Source organism: Acinonyx jubatus, chromosome B3, assembly GCF_027475565.1.
Source record: "Acinonyx jubatus isolate Ajub_Pintada_27869175 chromosome B3, VMU_Ajub_asm_v1.0, whole genome shotgun sequence".
Lineage (NCBI taxonomy): Eukaryota > Metazoa > Chordata > Mammalia > Carnivora > Felidae > Acinonyx > Acinonyx jubatus.
The window spans coordinates 22,442,866-22,464,656 of record NC_069386.1 but is presented as its reverse complement, the minus strand read 5'-3'; the positions used below and the strand labels follow the sequence as shown (position 1 = coordinate 22,464,656).

Below are 21,791 nucleotides of genomic sequence, written 5' to 3'. Positions count from 1 at the left end.
GAGCATAAACCTGCCAGCTATATGGGTCTCATTTGGTTACATTGGAAGGGCCATTCTGCTTGGGATATCATTTCAGGCATGGTATGAAGAGGGAGTGAGTTACTTAGGCATTATTTTCATTGGCACCATTTAATATAGAAAGACACAAGTTCTGGATCAGAATCCATGCCTAATGTCATGATAGTTCAAACTCCTCTAACAGGGTCTGCCAGCACCTGGTGCTCAGCCATCCTGCAATGCACTAATGCACCTGGGTAATTTTCTTCTAGCACATCTCCTGAGACAGTGCTAGACCTAAGGGGTTTTTCTAGTAACCCTATTACCCAGACTGCACACAAGAACAATAGTTACAATAAAGAAGAGCATTTGCATTTGATTAGTGTGTGGGGATGGCCTCCTTCAGGGCAAGCAATATCAATACTGCCCAAAGGCTGAATATAGTTGAATATAGTTTAGAGCAAATGGTCATTTACTTCTTTATCTAAAATGAATTAGGGGCCAGGCCTATGTCTCCTGATAGCAGACACTAGACACTAAAGCTCTTTACAAATGTTATGCATTTTGGGGTCTGTGGAAATTCTGCCTAGTTGCCTCATTTCTGTGGTGACTAGCAGTTTAGAGAAGTATTAAATACTCTGAATTACCAGTCTGTCCCTTTTCTTTCTTCCTGCTTTACAAATTATTTTAAAATGTTTTGAATCTCAAGATGTCAAAAGTTTCAAGTTTCAGTTTTCAATTCTAAATTTAAACTTAAGAATTATTATTGACAAGATCTGTGGTGGACATACTTGGTCAGATTTAGGTGCTCACTTCTTTCTTTGGGATGTCCTAGTCAATTTAACTAGGGTTATGGTCAGCTACCAGTAATACAGTGGTATCAGGATCATTGGGGCTGGACCCGAGACCCCCAAAGCATAAAACCAGTGCTTTGCAATGTTGGTATACCACAGCACTGAGCTGTATACAGTCTTCTACAATTATTTTATATTTAATGAGAAACTTGCAAAATTCTTCCAGAACTTTAGGTAGTTTCAACACTAGGTACACAGGCTTTTTATATGGGCCATTAGATCTTATGTCACCATGCACCAGGTTTAAAACTGACAATACCCCATAGGTTCCAGGGATGACTTGCAGACAGCAGAAAAGTATACAGCAATACAGCAGCAAAGTATACAGAAGGATTAAAGACCCAGGCTGCACTTGCCTTTGTGAGGAGCCATGACGTCCTGAGCCAGGGTGTTCCAATCATACTGGCTAAGACTCAGGGTCCTGGTGCCACCTGAAAACACCACGGTTAGAGGAGAGTCTGTCTCTCCTGCTTCCAAGGGCACTCCCTATAACACTCATCTGGTAGCATACCCTTGAGTTTGAGGTTGCTACTCTCATGTACTGAACCTTAACTAACACTGCAGAACTTGTAAAAATCTTAGCCAGTTCACCTGACAGTCAGCAGCTGGATCTGTGCTTAGAGTTAGGAAATATACCTGAAACCTAACACCCAGTGGGGGAATTACCTTATTTGGGGCATTAACAAGCAGAAGACCTATCTATAGTACCTAAAACTAGGACTGATGAGCAATGCTCCATGCCTGGCTCAGGAGGACCCTGGTTGTTTCAGAACTTGCATCTAAGGATGGGAAGATGCAACAGCACTCTACATAGGTAGTAAGTTGCAGTGTGAAGTGACACAAAGGCCAGCAAACAGTGGACCTCCCCCAAATAGGACTTCCCACGTGGAAGAGTCAGTTAGTCAGCGATTTGTGTCTGAAGGCCCACTCTACCATCCTATATGGTGATGCCAATTGCTATGATTTTATCAAATGGACATTTGTTAAGTGGAGCACAGGGTGCTACATGGAGGGTGATTCTGTTATCTGTTAATTAACGGATTACAAGAGAAATTAAAATAGAAACTTTATTGCTCAGAGGACTTGGAGGAGGTACAGAACATACCTGGAGGAACGACCTTGGAAGGTCAAGGTAGGCTGAGGCCTAGAACCTGGGGAACATACCTTCAATAGAGTCTGTGGGTAAAGTTCATTGGAGTTCCCAGACAAGGGCCAAATTGGTAAATCCAAATCAAAAGAGTGGGGTTTTGGCAACCTTGATGGGGTCTTATCTATGGGTCATACAAGGGGAAAGCTCTGGAAGGTAGGGTACACTAGTGATCATATGGGCTTTTGGAGTACCTAGGTAGCTCAGTTGGTTGAGTATCTGACTCTTGATTTCAGTTTATGTCATGATCCCATTTTTCATGGGATCAAGCCCCGTACCAGGCTCTGTGCTGACAGTGTGGAGCCTGCTTAACTCTCCCTTTTTGCCCCTTTCCTGCTTGTGCTCTCTCTCTCTCTCTCAAAATAAATAAATTTCCAAAACAAAATCTTAAAAGAAGAGCTTTTGATAAAGTCATACCAGGAACTTACATTTACTTGTGATTCTAAGAGCCGTTATCTAGAGCATGCATTAGGGTGATAGTGTCATTTCAAGTCCCTACACCCCTCTTGGCCAAATAAAATGAAATCTGAGGCAGTCAGTACCTTACAGTAGATCTACTTTATCTGTGTTATTACTTTCCATGGTTTCAGTTACCTCCAGTCACCTGCTGTCCGGAAGCAGATGATCCTCCTTCTGATATATGGTCAGAATGTTCATAATAGCCTAATGCTACATCACAATGCCTAGGTCATTTTCTTCACTTCATTTCATCACATGGGCATTTTATCATCTCATATCATCATCAGAAATAGTGTGAGTAGACTACAGTAAGATATTTTGAGATCATATTTATGTAACTTTTATTTAGTCTATTGTCATAATTTATCTATTTTATTATTAATTATTGTTGTTAACCTCTTACTGTGCCTAATTTATAAACTAAACTTTATCATAGGTAGTTAAGTGTAGGAAACATACCATCTATAGGGTTCTGTACTATCTGAGATTTCATATGCTGGGGTTGTTGGAACATATCCCCCCACAGGTGGAGGGGGACTACTGTACCATGGACTATCTTAACTAAACTTTCCACAAGATAAAGCAACAGTAACAACTAATATAAAAATAAAATACTCATTCTGTACAATATAAAAATTGCCTAAATGTAGTGATAAATTCAATTTCAAAAGTGCATTAATATTTTAACAGTTATATTTCAAAAAATGTCTTGCTTTCTTATATACATTTCCTGTGTCTTTTCTCAGTCTCTCAACCATTTTGAGGGGAAGAGATGAAAAACTGGTAGACAGCTATAGTCAGAATTTCTTAATTCAGACATTTTACATTTGCAGTAGAACTCAAGGAAAAGGGGGACAAAAGGAAAAGCAGTTAACTTTGCTGAAATTGATGATCCAGGTTCAAATAGACTGACAGATAAGACGTTTGTTTCAAGAGATGATGTTACATAAGACCATAGAGAAACAAGGTGAGCAGAGCAACACTACACTACATGATTCTGAATTTGTTGCTTTGCCTTTGCTATAAGATCCAGTAGATATATTATGTAACAACATTTATAAGGAATCAGAATCTTGACGATTTCCTCATGGTCTTATTCTACTCTTTAGCTCATTGCTTGGAAAAACATACTGGAAACAAACAAACTATATTATAGGCCTTGTAGACTGTAGACAAAAAAGACATGGAATTGTATTAGGTTAGAAGCATTGCAGAAACACTTGGCACAGATGTACTATATCTTTGTCCTGAGTTTGTGAATGCCTCAGAAGCATCACATGTATTGTGGGAAGTAAGTGCACACTTTCAATTTCATTAGATCTCCACTTGTTCATATATGCTTATCCTTAAAACCCTTAAATTTGACTTTTGGTATACTTAATAAAAATACGTTTTCTTTCTTTGTGATTAAAAATGATTACAGTTTCTTTTTAAAAATTTTTTTCAATGTTTATTTTTGCAAGAGAGAGAGACAGAGCACGAGCAGGTGAGGGGCAGAGAGAGAGGGAGACACAGAATCCAAAGCAGGCTCCAGGTTCTGAGCCATCAGCACAGAGCCTGATGCAGGGCTCAAACCCATGAACCATGAGATCATGACCTAAGCTGAAGTTGGACACTTAACCAACTGAGCCACCCAGGAGCCCCTACAGTTTCTTTTTTAAAAAAAGTCTTGAACATAAAAATATATAAAAACAACCAACTTCACAGGCTGTCCATCAGTAATCCTTGCTGGTGGGCTCACCATTTACAAGGAAGACATAATTCAATGCAACCTGTCACAGAGATTGTCCTACCAGCAAGGACTTGTAAAGTGAAGGATAATTACTAGGTTTCTTTTATCAGATTGTTAATCAACTGAAGAGCTTCATGTACCAACTAGTATTTACGTATTAAATCAATGAACACAGTTACTGGCTTTAGTGAAGTGTGACCATCTGCCACTATAGCTTGTGGTGATGTCTATATCCGATGCTGACTTTAAGTCTTAAGATGCAGGTGTAGTTAAGAACAGAATAAAACCCTGCTCCTCTTGGCTACTCACCGTGAACAGTGTGCATATGACATTTGACTTGAGTGTTAAGGATTTATCATGCTGATGTTAAAAACAACACTAACAACATTTTTACCTCATCCACCAGGTGATGAGTCTCTGAATCCAGGTCTTCAGGAGCAGCCTCCACCTCCTTCACCAGATGAGATTTTATAAGTACCTCCCACAAAAGCTTTTGTCAAATTTTTATTTTGGGATGAATGATGAAGTACAGGGTTCAAGACTGTCTTCTTCCAGAAGCATTCTTGCACTGCTTCGTAACACTTACTTTCTTGTACACTGTCCCAATTTTAATCTTCTGTCTTTTTTCCTTCTCCAAACTGTCTTAAATTTTCTTCATTCTTTTCAATGTGTGCACTTATTATTCTTGCATTTTCTTTTTTTTACATTTATTTATTTAAATTCAAGCTAGCTAATATACAGTGTAGTATTGTTTTCATAAGTAGAACCCAGTGATTCATCATTTACATATAACACCTGGTGTTCATCACATTAAGTGCTCTGCTTAATGCCTATCACCCATTTAGCTCATTCCCCACCCACCACCCCTCCAACAACCCTCAGTTTGTTTTGTGTATTTAAAAGTCTCATTGTTTGTCTGCATCTCTGTTTTTATCTTATTTTTTCTTCCCTTCCCCTAGGTTCATCATTTTTTTTCTTAAATTCCATATATGACTAAAACCATTTGTCTTTCTCTGACTGACTTATTTTGCTTAACATAATACACTCTAGTTCTATCCACACGATTGCAAATGACAAGATTTCATTCTTCCTGATCACTGAGTAGTATTCCATTGTAAACCACATCTTTGTCCATTCATCAGTCTATGGACATTTGGGTTCTTTTCATAATATGGCTATTGTAGATAGCACTGCTATAAACATTGGAGAACATGTCCCCCTTCAAGTTAGCAGTTTTGTGTCCTGTGGATAAATACCTAGCAGTGCAATTGTTGTGTTGTAAGGTAGTTTTTTTTTTTTGAAGAACCTCCATACTGCTTTTCAGAGGGGCTGCATCAGTTTGCATTCCCACAAATAGTGCCAAAATATTCCCCTTTCTCCACATCCTTGCCAACATCTGTTGTTTCCTGAGTTGTTTATGTTAGCCATTCTGGCTGGTGTGAGGTGATATCTCGTTGTGGTTTTGATTTGTATTTCTCTGATGATGAGTAATGCTGAGCATCTTTTCATGTGTCTGTTAGCCATCTGGACTTCTTCTTTGGAAAAGTGTCTATTCATGTTTTCTGCCCATTTATTTACTGGATGATTTATTTTTTGGTGTTGCATTTGATAAGCATTTATAGATTTTGGATACTAACCCTTTATCTGATATGTCACTTGCAAATATCCTCTACCATTCCATTGGTTGCCTTTTTAGTTTTGCTTACTATTTCCTTCAGTGTGCAGAAACTTTTTAGATTAATGACATTACAATAGTTCATTTTTGCTTTTGTTTCCTTAGCCTCCAGTGATGTGTGTAGTAAGAAGTTGCTGTAGCTAAGGTCAAGGAGGTCGCTGCCTGTATTCTTCAGTATTTTGATGTTTCCCTGTCTCACATTTTGGCTTTTCATCCATATTTAGTTTATTTTTGTGTATGGTATAGGAAAGTGGTCCAGTTTTATTATTCTGCATGTCATTGTCCAGTTCTCCAGGCACCATTTCCTGAAAAGACTGTCTTTTTTTCATTGGATACTCTTTTCCTGCTTTATCAAAGTCTGGTTGGTCATACACTTGTGGGTCCATTTCTGGGTTCTCTATTATTCTATTCTATTCTATTCTATTCTATTCTATTCTATTCTATTCTCTATGTGTCTGTTTTTGTATCAGTACCATACTGTCTTGATGACTACAACTTTATGATATAGCTAAAAGCCCAAAATTGTGATGCCTCTGTTTTGCTTCCCCCCCCAATATTACTTTGGCCATTTGGGGTCTTTTGTTTCCATAAAATTTTTCGAATTGCTAGTTCTAACTCTAGGAAAAATGTTGATGTTATGTTAGTAGGGATTACATTGAATGTGTAGTTGTTTTGGGAATTATAGACACTTTAACCATGTTTTCTCTGCCAATCCATGAGCATAGACATGGGCTCTTTTTCCATTTCTTTGTGTCTTCTTCAAGTTTTTTCATAAGTGTTCTAGAAATTTCAGCACACAGATAGTTTACCTCTTTGCTTAGGTTTATTCCTAGTTATCTGGTGGCTTTTGGTGCAATTATAAATGGGATTGATTCCTTGATTTATCTTTCTGCTGCTTCATTATTGGTGTATAGAAATGCAACAGATATATTTACTTTGATTTTATTTCCTGTGAATTTGCTTAATTCATGTATCAGTTCTAGCAATTTTTGGTGTAGTATTTGGGTTTTCCACATACAGTATTATGTCATCTGTGAAGAGTTAAAGTTTAACTTCTTCCTTGCCAATTTGTATGCCATTTATTTCCTTCTGTTGTGTGATTGCTGAGGCTAGTACTTCTAGTATTATGTTGAACAAGAGTGGTGACAGTGGATATGGCTGTCATGTTCCTGACCTTAGGAGGAAAGCTCTCAGGTTTTCTCCCATTGAAGATGATATTAGCTGTGGGCCTTTCACATATGATTTTTATGATATTGAGGTATGTTTCTTTTATTCCTATTTTCTTGAGTGTTTCTATCATGAAAAATGCTGTATTTTTCAAATGTTTTTTCCACATCTATTGATGGGATAATATGATTCTTATCCTTTCTTTATTAATGTGGTGTATCACATTGATTAATTTGCCAATTTTGCACCATCCCAGAGGCCCAGGAATAAATCTCACTTGATTGTGGTTAATAATTATCTTAAAGTACTGTTAAATTCAATTTACTAGTATATAGTTGGGAATTTCTGAATCCAGGTTCATCAACGATATTGGCCTCTAATTCTCCTTTTCAGTCGAGTCTTTGTCTGGTTGTAGAATCAATGAAATTCTTGCCTCACAGATGAGGTTGGAAGTTTTCTTTTGATTTCTATTTTTTGGAACAGCTTCAAAAGAAAATGTATTATCTCTTCTTCAAATTTTTGGTAGAATTCCCCTGGGAAGTCATCTGGGCCTGGACTTTGGTTTGATGGGAGATTTTTGATTAGTGATTCAATTTCTTTACTGGTTATGAGTCTGTTCAAATTTTCTATTTCTTCTTGTTTCAGTTTTGGTAGTTTATATCTGTAGGTATTTATCCATTTATTCCAGATTGTCCATTTTTTGGCATATAATTGCTCATAATATCCTCTTATAATTATTGTATTTATGTGGTGCTGGTTGTGATCTCTCCTCTTGTATTAATGATTGTATTTTGGGGGAGTTCTTTCCTTTTCTTGAGAAGTCTGGCTAGGAGTTTGTCAATTTTGCTAATTATTTCAAAGAAACAGCTCTTAGTTTTGTTGAATTGTTTTTTTTTTTTTTAATTTGGTATCATTTATTTCTACTCAAATCTTTGTTATTTACCTTCTTCTGTTGGTTTTGGGCTTTATTCCCTGTTCTTTCTCCAGCTTCTTTAGGTATAAAGTTAGGTTGTGTGCTTGGTACTTTTCTTTTTTCTTGAGTTAGGCCTGAATTGCTATATGTATGTGTGTGTGTGTGTGTGTGTGTGTGTGTGTGTATTCCTCTTTTGACCACCTTTGTTGTATTCCAAAAATTGTGGACTGCAGTGTTTTCATTTTCATTTGCTTCCATGTAATTTTTAGTTTCTTCTTTAATTTCCTGGTTAAGCCATTCAATCTTTAGTAGGATATTCTTTAATCTTCATGTATTGGTGGTCTTTCCCAATTTTTTTCTTGTCGTTGACTTCAAGTTTCATAGCATTGTGGTCTGAAAATATGTATGGTATGATTTCAATCTTTTTGTACTTGTTGAGGGCTGATTTGTCACTCAGTATGTGATCTATTCTGGAGAATGTTCCATGTGAACTTAAAAAGAATGTTTATTCTGCTATTAGGTTGAAATGTTCTGAATATATCTATTAAGTCCATCTGGTCCAGTGTGTCATTCAAAGCCATTGTTTCTTTGGGGATGTGTCGAGTAAGAGATTGCTATGGCTGAGGTCAGAGAGGTCTTTTCCTGCTTTCTCCTCTCCCCAAAGGCAAGGGAATTAAAAGCAAAAATGAATTACTGGGACCTTATGAAGATAAAAAGCTTCTGCACAGCAAAGGAAACAACCAACAAAACTAAAAGGCAACCAACGGAATGGGAAAAGATATTTGCAAATGACAGATCGGACAAAGGGCTAGTATCCAAAATCTATAAAGAGCTCACCAAACTCCACACCCGAAAAACAAATAACCCAGTGAAGAAATGGGCAGAAAACATGAATAGACACTTCTCTAAAGAAGACATCCGGACGGCCAACAGGCACATGAAAAGATGTTCAACGTCACTCCTTATCAGGGAAATACAAATCAAAACCACACTCAGATATCACCTCACACCAGTCAGAGTGGCCAAAATGAACAAATCAGGAGACTATAGATGCTGGCGAGGATGTGGAGAAACAGGATCCTTGCACTGTTGGTGGGAATGCAAATTGGTGCAGCCTCTCTGGAAAGCAGTGTGGAGGTTCTTCAGAAAATTAAAAATAGACCTACCCTATGACCCAGAAATAGCACTGCTAGGAATTTATCCAAGGGATACAGGAGTACTGATGCATAGGGGCACTTGTACCCCAATGTTTATAGCAGCACTCTCAACAATAGCCAAATTATGGAAAGAGCCTAAATGTCCATCAACTGATGAATGGATAAAGAAATTGTGGTTTATATACACAATGGAATACTATGTGGCAATGAGAAAAAATGAAATATGGCCTTTTGTAGCAACGTGGATGGAACTGGAGAGTGTGATGCTAAGTGAAATAAGCCATACAGAGAAAGACAGATACCATATGGTTTCAATCTTATGTGGATCCTGAGAAACTTACCAGAAACCCATAGGGGAGGGGAAGGAAAAAAAAAAGAGGTTAGAGTGGGAGAGAGCCAAAGCATAAGAGACTGTTAAAAACTGAGAACAAACTGAGGGTTGATGGGGGGTGGGAGGGAAGGGAGGGTGGGTGATGGGTATTGAGGAGGGCACCTTTTGGGATGAGCACTGGGAACCAAATAGAAACCAATTGACAATAAATTTCATATATTAAAAAAAAAAAACCAAAGCCATTGTTTCTTAGTTGATCTGCTGCTTATATGATCTGTCCATTGCTGTAAGTTGGGGTGTTAAAGTGCTCTACTATTATCACATAATTATCAATGAGTGTCTCTATGTTTATTATTTTTTTAATGTTTATTTATTTTGAGAGAGAGAACACACCCATGCATGCATGCTTTGTGCATGCATGGGAGTGGTGGAAGGGCAGAGAGAGAGGGCGAGAGAAAACCCAAGGCCCAATGTGTGGCTCAGACTCACAAGTCACAAGATCATGACCTTAGTTGAAATCAAGAGTCAGACACTTAGCCAACTGAGCCACCCAAGAACCTCTGTTATTAATAGATTTATATGTTTGGATTCTTCTAAGTTGGGTCCATAAATATTCACAATTCTTAGCACTTCTTTTTGGGTAGACCTCTTTATTATGATATAGTGCCTTTCTTCATCTCTTGTTAGAGTCTTTGATTTAAAATCTAGTTTGTCTGACATAATTATGGCTACACAAACTTTCTTTTGACCTCCATTAGCATGATAAATGTCTCTCTACTCCATCACTTTCAATCTGAAGGTGACTTTGGGGCAAAAAGAGTCTCTTGTAACCTTCATATTGATGAGGCTTTTTTTTTTTCATCCATTTTGACACCCTGTGTCTTTTGATTGGAACACTTAGTCCATTTACATTCATAGTAATTACTGACAGATATCTATGGTGTTACATGTAAAGTCGCTCTTCCTGTAGATTGTCTCTGTTCCTTTCTAGTCTTTTTTGGTTTTGGCCTCTCTTCCCTGATCAAAGTGTCTCATTTTATAATTCTTGCACACCTGGCTTAGTTTCCATGAACTCTAGGTTTTGCTTCTCTTAGAAACTCTTTATCTCCCTTCTATTCTGAATGACTGCCTTGCTTTATAAAGTATTCTTGGCTGCATATGTGTCCCATTCAGCATATTAAATATACCATGCTACTCCCTTCTTGCTTACCAAGTTTCTGTGGACAGGTCTGCTGCTAACTTTATCTACCCATGTAGGTTATGAACATTTTGTGCCTAGCTACTTTCATAATTCTCTCTCTATCTTTGTATTTTTCAAGTTTCACTATGATATGTCTTGGTGTTGACTTGTTTTGTTGATTTTGAAGGGAGTTCTCTGGGCCTCTTGGACTTGAATGCCTGTTTGCTTTCCAAGATTAGGGAAGTTCTCAGCTATAATTTGTTCATATAAACCTTCTCATTTTTCCCCACTCTTATTCTTTGGGGACTCTATGATACAGATATTATTGTGTTTTAAAATATCTCTGATTTCCCTAATTCTAAATTTTTGATCTAATATTTTTCTTTCTTTCTTCTTTACCGCTTCATAATTTTCCATAATTTTATATTCTATGTCACCTATTTGATCCTCTGCTTCTTCAATTGTAATTACATCCAGTCAATTTTAACATTTTTTATTTTGTCCCAAGGAGTTTTTAGGTCTCTTATCTCTGAAGCAAGGGTTTCTCTGGAGTCTTCTATGCTTTTTAAAAATCCATCTAGTATTCTTATCACTGCTGTGGTAAATTCTTGTTCAGATATATTATTTCTATCTGTTTTGAGCAAATCCCTGGCTTTGGTTTCTTCCTGATCTTTCTTTGGGGGAAAATTCCTCCATCTCAGCATTTTGTCTAGGTTTCTGTATTTTGTGTGTTATGAAAGCTTGTTATGTTTCCTGCTCCTGAAAGTAATGCTATATTAATAAGGGATTTTACATTGTTCAGGGTCCAGTGCTTCAGGAAGTGTTTCTGGTGTAAGCTGTGTACACTCTGTTGTTGTATTTTGGATTCTCTTTCCCACTGGTTAGTCGCCTGCAGAGCTCCTCTTTGTTTTCAGTAGGGAGTGTTTGGACTTTTATCTAAGTGTGTTTTGATATATTTGTTCAAACAAGCATGGTTTTTTTTTTTTTAAAGCCTTATCCAAAAAAAAAAGATAAAAATTAGGGAACAAAAAAAAAAACAACAAACACACAAACATAAAATTATAAGCCTGATTTTAAAGAAAAATACGGCAAAAAGAAGAAAAAGAAAGAAAAATCCTGTTCCCAAAAACAAGAAAAAAAGAAACAAAAGAACAAATAAATGAACAACTACAACAACAACTATAAGCCTGATTTTAAAAACAAAAACAAAACCAAAAACCAAAAAACAAAAGACTGATCTTATTACTGAAGGTGATGCTTTGGAGCACTCTGTAATCAGTAGACTTGGTGCATGCAGGGTTCCTGTTTTGGTCCTCTAGGGAGAGGTCCACTGCGAGACTTGCCCTCATAAAGATGACCCTGTAGTGTGCAGGGTGGGCACGGGGGAGGATGGGTGGGTAGGGTTTGGTGTAAACAGTTCCAACCTCCACTGGGGACACTGTTACTCGCTGAAGTCTGACAATGTTGGTGGGCAAGGCAGATGGCGTCACCCTACTCTCTTGTCCCCAGGTAGGCAAGCTGTTTCCCACCCCTATTCAGATAGCCCTGAAAGACAAGGGAACAATCTACCCTCCTGTGTCACAGGCTTCCATTAGATCCCTGACCTTAACCCTTCTGTGCCTTGGTCATAGACGTGCCTGGTGCCATAGCTCCTTGGTGTTTTATCTCTGGCACATGACTGGGATTCAATGCTCCAAATCTTAAAAGGCTGATCAGGACACAGACCCACTACACCGACTCTGGAGAAGAGCCTCATAGTGTTGCGCCTGGCACTATTCTGTCCCAGAAAAGCAGTCTCACAACTGAGCAAGTGTCTAGAGTTTACGGTGAAGAACAGTGAAAAGCTGTGACCATTTTATCTGTCTTCTGCAAACACTCTTTCCCCTGAAGTTGAACTGCCACTCAAATGCAGCAGCTGAGTCTTCTGTCCTTGCATAGGCAATATCCCTCTTCCAAATGCATTCAGGGAAGGGAAACTTCCTTGCCAAGTGAAACCCAGAGGATTCCCCACACCACGCTTTCCACTGTCCACTCCAAGGCTTCCCCTCCTTCTACCAAGGAGCACCATTTGCCCACTCCAGAAAATGGTGTAGATTTCCAAAAACTCAGAACTTCAGGTCCACTGTTTGCAAAAACTTGCAATATTCAGTTCCTAAGGACTCCCTGTCAATGGTTTGGGGGGAATGTTTTCCTTGTGCAAACCCAACACACTGCTCTCTCTCCCCCTCTGTTTTACCTCTCTGCAAAAAGGGCGGCCACCCCTCTGCAGCACCCTTTGCAGGTTTTCTCTTCCCCAAATTCTCCTCTGCACCATGTACCTCCCATGTTTTCTCCCACAAATTATGCAGATTGTTCTCTTAATCCTCAGATCGATTTCCTAGGTGTTCAAAATAATTTGACGTTGATCTAGGTATGTTAGAGGGACTAGACAAGCCCAGCATCCCCTTACTACATCACTATCTTAATCCCTCTGGACTCATTTTATTTTTTGTTATTGTTGTTTTAAATTTTAAATGTTTTCATTTTAATTCCAGTGTAGGTAACATACAGTGTTATATTAGTTTCACGTGTTCAATATAGTGATTCAACAATTCCATACAATTGGATTATATTTTGATGTTGAGTTGTGTAGTTTCTTTATATGTTTTTGATACTAACACTTTATCAGATGTGTCATTTGCAAAATCTCCCACTCTGTAGCTTGCCTTTTAGTTTTGTTGATTGTTTCCTTTGTTGTGCAGAAGTTTTTTTTTTCTTTTATGTACTCCTAATATTGTATTTTTGCTTTTTAAAAATGTTTTTTAATGTTTATTTATTTTTGAGAGAGAGACAGAGTGCGAGCCAGGGAGGAGCAGAGAAAGAGGGAGACACAGAATCTGAAGCAGACTCCAGGCTCTGAGCTATTAACATACAGTCTGACAAAGGACTTGAACCCATGAACCGTGAGATCATGACTGAGCCAAAGTTGGATGCTTAACCAACTGAGCCAACAAGACGCCCATATTTTTGCATTTATTTGCCTGCCCTCAGGAGACCATCTTGAAAATTTTGCTGCAACTGATATAAGAGAGATAATGGCCTGTGCTTTCTTCCAGGACTTCCACAGCTTCAAGTCTCACATTTAGATCTTTAATCCATTCTGAATTTATTTTTGTGTATGGTGTAAGTAAGTGGTCCAGTTTCATTTTTCTGCATGTTGCTGTCCAGTTCTCTCAAAACCATTTTTTGAAAACACTCTCTTTTGTCCATTGTATGTTCTTTCCTCCTTTGCCAAAGATTAATTGACCATTTATTTTTTAAACTTTTTATTTAAATTCCAATTAGTTAACATAGAGTTTAATATTAGTTTCAGGTATACAATTCAGTGATTCAACACTTTATACAATACCCAGTATTGTACATCACAAGTGTACTCCTAATCCTCATCACCTATATAACCTATCCTCCACCCACCTCCCCTTTGGAAACCATCAGTTTGTTCTCTATGTTAAGAGTTTGCTTTTGGTTTCTATTTTTCCCCATTGTTTTGTTTCTTAAATGTTATATATGAGTGACATCATATTGTCATCTGTGTTTTTCTGACTGACTTGTTTCACTTAACTTTATACTCCTTAGGCCACCCCTGTCTTTGAAAATTGCAAGATTTCATTCTTTTTTATGCATGAGTAATATTCCCTGTGTGTGTGTGTGTGTGTGTGTGTGTGTGTATCACATCATCACTTTGGCTGCTTCCATAGTTTGGCTATTGTAAATAATGCTTCAATAAACATGGGAGTGAATGCATCCCTTTGAATTCATGTTTTTGTTTTCTTTGTGTAAATACCCAGCAGTGTTATTAGTAAATCATAGGGTAGTTCTATTATTAACTTTATGAGGAACCTCCACACTATTTTCCAGAGTGGCTGCAATACTTTGCATTCCTACCAAAAGGACACAAATGTTCCCTTTCTTCCACATTCCTCACCAACACCTGTCATTTCCTATGTTTTTTTTTTTTTAATTTTAGTCATTCTGACAGATGTGAGGTGCTATCTTATTGTAGTTTTAATGTGTATTTCCCTGACTGGCCATTTGTGGGTTTATTTCTGGGTTTTCTATTCTTTCTTTTTAATGTTTATTTATTTTTGAAGGAGAGAGAGACAGAGGGAAACACAGAATCCAAAGCAGGCTCCAGGCTCTGAGCTGTCAGCACAGAGCCTGACACGGGGCTCGAACTCACAAACAGATCATGAGCTGAGCCAGAGGCAGATGCTTAACTGATTGAGCCACTCAGGTGCCCCCGGGTTTTCTATTCTGTTTCATTGATTTGTGTGTCTATTTTTTGTGCCAGTACCATACTGCTTTGTCACTACAGCTTTCTAATATAACTTAAAGTCTGGGATTGTGGCACCTCCAGTTTGTTCTTCTTTTTCAAGATTGCTTTGGCTATACAGTCTTTTGTTGTTACATACAAATTTTAGGGTTGCTCTACATCTGTGATTAAATGCTGTGATAAATATTTTGATAGGTATTGTATTACATCTGTAGATTGATTTGAGTATCATAGACATTTTAACAATATTATTTTCTTCCAATCCATACACATGAAGTATCTTTCCATTAGTTTGTGTCATCTTCAATTTCTTTCATCAATATTTTATAGTTTTCAGAGTACAGGTGAATTTGCTTCTAACTCCACAACACTTAGATCAGTTAAACTTCCATCTGAATATATTTGATGTTTTGAATTAAAATCATTCCCAGAAAAAGAAAAAATGGATTATTACCTATGGCATATTTTCATTTAGAAAATCTGAAATACATATATATGTATATATATATATATATACATATATACATATATATGATATAAACATATTTTGTTTATATCAAAATGGATTATTACCTATGGCATATTTTCATTTAGAAAATCTGAAATACATATATATGTATATATATACATATATACATATATATACATATATATGATATAAACATATTTTGTTCATGGATATACATTTCCATGTTTATATGCACATGTGCACATATATTTAGCATCTGTGGTTGCAGGTTTGAAATACCTTAATGGAGACAACTTGCTTATCTCGGACTCAAGGTAGATGTTTATCTTCTATCATATCCCGGCCATATTGCGGGGTTTAAGCTATGTGTTTATAAAACACCATTTATATTTGACATTTAACTTTTAACTTTTAAGCTTTTCAGCCCCACCCCATTCTCTTCCACTTCTGCCTCACAACTGGGTGAGATGATAAGAAAGCCTGCATCCTCCTCCCTTTGGAACATGTGATAAATTCAATCAATGCATGTCCAACCACTGTACAAACTTCAAGCCAGTCTCTTTCCCCTATTATCTCAAGGCATTTTTGGAGCTGCATGGGAGCTGTGCTACTCTCTTAGAAAGCCTTCATTTTGTGAGTAATAAACGTTTCCATATGTTTTTGGCCTGTGTGTGTCATTATCAATCTGGATATCCAAACAAAATTCAGAGGGAAGGTTTATCTTATGTCTTCAAGTTGGCTATAACATGATATCTCTGTCATATAGTGTCTTTAAAGTTCCTCTGACTCAATTTTGAGGTCCTGCACGGAGGCCAGTCAGTTCCTCTTTTTGAATAGTTGATTAGGTCCACACCCCAAGTGGCTTTACAAACAGGACCACTAGGCCATTCACACTGACTTTTGGGTAGCTTTATAAGAGGACTGCTCTAGGATTACTATTGGTTCCAGACAACTGCAGAAGTGGCTTGGGACAGAATTTCCACCTGGTGATGTAACTACAGTTTAGCCTTGCTGCTATGTCTGCTGGTGGTTGCCATACATACCTCTCCTTTCCCAAATTTCCTGGGTGTCCAAATATTCAAGATGATTACTGCTAATTGGTTAAACCCAAGGGACTGTATATGGCCCAGGTGGGGGGCCAATTTAGGGCAATCAGAATGATAATCCACTTGAGTCATATTTTCCAGGGGTGGGCATTCAGCTGTGTTTCCAGTCACACCCTGTGTTTGGCAGAGGCCTGTTCTAGGTGTCTGCTATTTTTGGGGTGTTAGTACTTATTATTTGGGGAAGAACTCTAGTTTATCCTTGTGTTCTAGAGAAAGCCCTGTGGTAGAAGGTGTTAGTATAACATGCTTATGATGTAAAAGTGGCACCCAAATCACATTGTCAATGTTGTTCAGGCAGGGGTAGCAAACTACCTGTCTTCTTTCCTACTGTGTACTCTGCAGCTGTCACCAGCTGTCTTGCTAACCTTCAGGTGCTACCTGAATAAGGTGCTATGTCACACACTTTGGGGCCAGTAGCCCAATGTTTAATCCAAAGGGGAGAAGGAAATAAATATTAAACCCCTGAACACTTCTATCAGAACAGTTGTCAAAGTAATTCTATCACTTGAATATTGCAAGACCTCTTCCCATGTTCTCTGAACTTAATAAATGCAGTTGAATATCAACATAAGAAGGGACTGATGGTTTGTACTAAAGGGCTAAATGTGCTGTCCCAAGGAGAGGTTTCTTTAGTTCTCTAAGCGCAAACCACAATCCTGGGAGGTATATTTGGAGGCTTGGAACAAGAGGCAATTGCCACTGGCCTATCCTCCTCCCTTTCCCTAACCAAGAAAGTCAGTTCTAGTGATTTATCAGAGACAAACTGATGGTTACCAGAGCGTAAGGGGGTGGGGAATGGGTTAAATAGGTGGTGGGGATTAAGGAGTTCACTTGTCATGGTCAGCACCAGGTGTTGTATGGAATTGTTAAATCACTATACTGTGTATACCCAAAGCTAATATTACACTGTATGTTAACTAACTGGAGTTTATTTTTTTTTAATTTTTATTTTAGAGAGAGACAAAGTGAGCACACAAGAGGGGGAGAGGGGAAGAGAATCCTAAGTAAGTTTCAAGCTCAGTGGAGAGTCCAATTTGAGGCTTAATCCCACGACCCTGGGATCATGACCTGAGCTCAGATCAAGAGTCAGATGCTTAACTGCCTGAGCCACCCAGGTACCCCTTAACTAGCTTGAATTTAAAGAAAAACTTACACAAAAAACACATGGTTTTAAGTGAATAGAAGCCAAAAGCAGAAAAATAAATAAAATTAAAGAGCAAATTTAATGATAAAATTCTATAATTTAACCCAATTGAAAACCAAAATTTATCTGAAGTTTATTCCTATTTTATTCTTTTTGATACTATTGTTAAAGGGTCTCACTGATGTCTTCTATTATTTCTCAAGCCCAGTGAGTATCCTTATAATTATTGCTTTAAATTCTCCATTAGACATGTTACTTATATCTGTTTCACTTACATCTCTGGGCCCATGGCCCAGTCTTGTTCTTTCATTTGGGATGAACTCCTCCATCTTCACATTTTATTTAAGCCTCTACCTTGTTGTTTGTGTTTGAAAATCCAGTTATATCTCCTGTTCCTGAAAGTAATGGCCTTATGAAGAAGAGGTCATGCAGTGTCCAGGGTCTTGTACCTCACTAAGTGTCTCTGGTATGTACTGCATGCTCTCTGCTGTTGTGTTTTGGTTGATCTAGCCTTCAGGTTAGTCATCTGCAGAGGCTTTCCTTGCCTGGAGTGGACAATGTTTGGTCCGTAGCCCGAATGTGGTGAAGTTTAACTAGGTATTCTCTTGTCTGTTTGTGCAACAATACCTGACACCACTTCCACCAGAACTGAGGCCCTTGCAGAACTGTCTGGTTAAGAGACCTGTTGTAGGCAGGGGTTTTTGCTCGTCTTCTGGGGGAGAGACCTGCTGCCCTAGGACTGAGATAAGCTTGACTGAGAAGGTTACTACTGCAGAGTGCAGGGCAGTGGGTCTTGGTATAAGCAAGTGAGGCAGACACTGTCAGTGCTGGGCTACTTCCTAAGGGTTGCTCTGTTTTTATGCTAAGGAGTAGGGGAGGGCATTGGTGCCAGCCAGCTCATTTATTCACAGAGAGGCATCTCTGTGATCACTGCTTCTCAGTGGCATGCTCCCAGAAGAGCAAATAACATCCCTACCATGCGCCCCAGCATTCTTTAGATTGCTGTTTCAACACTGTCTGCCGCTGTGTGTTTTTGCCTGCCTTCTCTCCATAGGTAGGACAGTGCCCTTTTGGTTCTATCCCAGTCAATCCTGCTGCCCTTTAAAACTCCAGACTTTAAACCCCACTAGTTGCAAGAACTCACAAAATTTAGCCCCTCTCATTTTCCAAGCCAATGGCTTTGGGGAAACATTCTTCTTGTGCACTCCCCTGAGTGCACCTCTCTCTCTTGCCTTTCTCTGTGACCATGGCTCCTTCCCCTATGCAGTACTGGGATTCATTTCTCCCCTAAACCACATATCCACACTTCCTACCATCTTCAATGTGGCCTTTTCTCTCCTTTAGTTGTTAAGTTTGTTCTGTCAGTCTTCGGTTGATTTGTGGGATATTTAGGATGATTTGATAGCTATCTAGTTGTGTACATGGGATGAGATTAGTCTTGGGTCCTTTCATTCTGCTGCCATCTTCTTGTTGCCTCATTCAAAGTAACTATTGATAGATATTTATTTATTGTCATTTTATTACTTGTTTTATTGGGGGTTGTTTTGTACTTTTTTTTATCTTTACTTCTCTTGCTCTCTTTTATGGTTTTCTGGCTTTGTTTAGTGATATACTTGGATTAATTTCTCTTTATTACTTGTATATCTGTTATTGTATTTTGATTTGTGGTAACCATTAGGTTTGTATATAACATCTTCTGTATATAATAATGTATATTAAGTTGATGGTCAATTGAATTTGAACTCATTCTTTATTCCTATCCCTCCACACTTCAGGTATATTGTGTCATAATTTGCATCCTTTTATTTTGTGTATCCCTTGACTGACTTTTTGCAGATATACTTATTTTTACTGCTTTTGTGTTTCCTACTTTTCATAGTCTTATTCATGGTCTTTCTTTTCCACTCACAGAGTAGCCTTTAATATTTCCTGTAGGGCTCATTTAGTTATCAAAAACTCTTTTAGTTTTTATTTGTCTGAGAAACTCTTTCTCTTTCTATTATTAATGACAACCTTGCTAGATAGGTTATTCTTGGCTGCATATTTTTCTCTTCCATCACTTTGAATATATCATGTCACTCCCTTCTGGCCTGCAGTTTCTGATGAAAAATATGAGAGCCTTATGGGATTTCCCTTGTGTTTAATTGTCTTGCTTTCTCTTGGTGCTTTTAAATTTTTTAACATTACTTTTTGGCATTTAATTACTATGTGTCTTGTAGTGGACCTCCTTGGTTTTATTTTGTTGGGGTATCTGTATGTCTCTGGATCTGGACATTTGTTTCCTTCCCCGGGTTAGGACATTGCCAGCTATTTTTTTCTTTAAAAATTTTCTGTCCCATTTTTTTCCATCTTTTGGGATCCCTATAATGCACATGTTATTATGCTTGATGGAGTCACTGATTTCCCCAAGTCTATTCTCATTTTGCCTATTTTTTTCTCTCACTTTCTCATATTGATTACTTTCCATTACTCTGTCTTCCTGTTTGTTAACTTGTCCCTCTGCTCCCTCTATCCTGCTATTTATTCTATCTAGTGTAGTTTTGCATTTTATTTATTGTGTTCTTCATCTCTGATTTTTAAAAATCTCTTCATTTAGGGTTTCACTGATGCCTTCCTCTCTTTTCCCAAGCCCAGTGAGTATCTTTATGATCATTACTTTAAATTCTCAATTTCAGCCCTAACAGAATAGCAAGGGCAGTCAGCTTGTCCTGGACCACAATTCTGTGGCTTCTTGGCATTCAGCTGGGGTTCAAAACCCAAAATCTTAAAAGACCCAACACAGTGCAGATCCAGATATGCTTCCCTCCTCCAGAGTAGAGCCCCACCACCTGCTGATGAAAAGCTTTTGGCTTGCACCTGCATGGTCTTTTTGTCCTTGCAGAGGCAATAAACCATCTTTCCAAAGTACTCTGTGAACGACTGTTCTCCCAGTGTGCCCCGGAGATTGCTACACCACACTATGCACTCCAGGGCCAGCTCCTTCCTCCCCAGGAGTGCACGCCACATCTCCACTCAGGGGAATGTCGTGCACCTCCAAAACCTCTGAGTTTCAGCCCCAAAGGCTGTTTTCAAAAAGAACTAGCGCATTCCATACTTCTTGTTCCCCAGTCCAAAACCTTGTTCCCCAGGTTTTCCTATTGTGCTAACTCAAAGCCACACTTTCACAACCCCTCTCCCTTTCTCTCCCTTTTGTCTCTCCACAGAAAGGGTTCCCTCTCCTCCATGGTTATGCCATTTTATCTCCTCTCTTCACTTTCTCACACCTCACTCCTGTCAAGCTGTCTTGCTCCAACTGTGGAGGTCCTTCTACCCCTCCACAGATCAACTTCTTGGGTGTTCCAAGTGATCTGATCCCAATATAGCTGTGTTTGAGGGACAAGGAAAATCACTGCTTCCCTACTTCTCCTCTGGAGTTTAAGCTGTATTACAAAGCTATAATCATCAAGACAGTATGGTATTAGCACAAAAACAGACACATAGATCAATGGAATAGAATAGAGAACCCAGAAATGGGCCTACAAATATATGGCCAACTAATTTTTAACAAAGCAGGAAAGAGTATCTAACGGAAAAAAAGACAGTCTCTTCAGTAAATGATTCTGGGAGGACTGGACATCGACATGCAGAAGAAAGACAGTGGACCACTTTCTTACACCATACACAAAAGTAAATCCAAAATTAATGAAAGAGCTAAGAGTGAGACAGGAAACCATCAAAATCCTACAGGAGAAAACATGTAGCAACCTCTTTGACCTCGGCTGTGGCAACTCCTTATTTGACATGTCTCTGGAGGCATGGGACACAAAAGCAAAAATGAACTATTGGGACCTCATCGAGATAAAGGAAACAATCAACAAAACTAAAGAGCAACAGATGGAATGGAGAAGATATTTGAAAATGATATATTATATAAGTGGTTATTAACCAGAATCTATAAAGAATCTATCAAACTCAACATCCCCCCCCCAAAAAAAACCAAATAAATAATCTAGTGAGGAAATAGGAAGAAGACATGAATAAACATTTTCCCAAATTAGACATCCAAATGGCTAACAGACATGAAAAGATGCTCAACATCACTCATCTTCAGGGAAATATAAATCAAAACAATGCGATACCACATTACACCTGTCAGAATGGCTAAAATG

The 21,791-nt window shown here is 38.3% G+C and overlaps 1 long non-coding RNA gene across 1 annotated transcript; it reads left to right on the top strand.

Annotated features, from left to right (window-relative positions):
• Positions 1 to 4,595: 4,595 nt before the first annotated feature.
• Positions 4,596 to 20,276, top strand: LOC128315886 (uncharacterized). The gene is made up of 3 exons (XR_008299014.1): positions 4,596 to 4,663; positions 19,863 to 19,934; positions 20,240 to 20,276. It is a non-coding gene; the product is annotated as an uncharacterized LOC128315886 (long non-coding RNA).
• Positions 20,277 to 21,791: the final 1,515 nt, after the last annotated feature.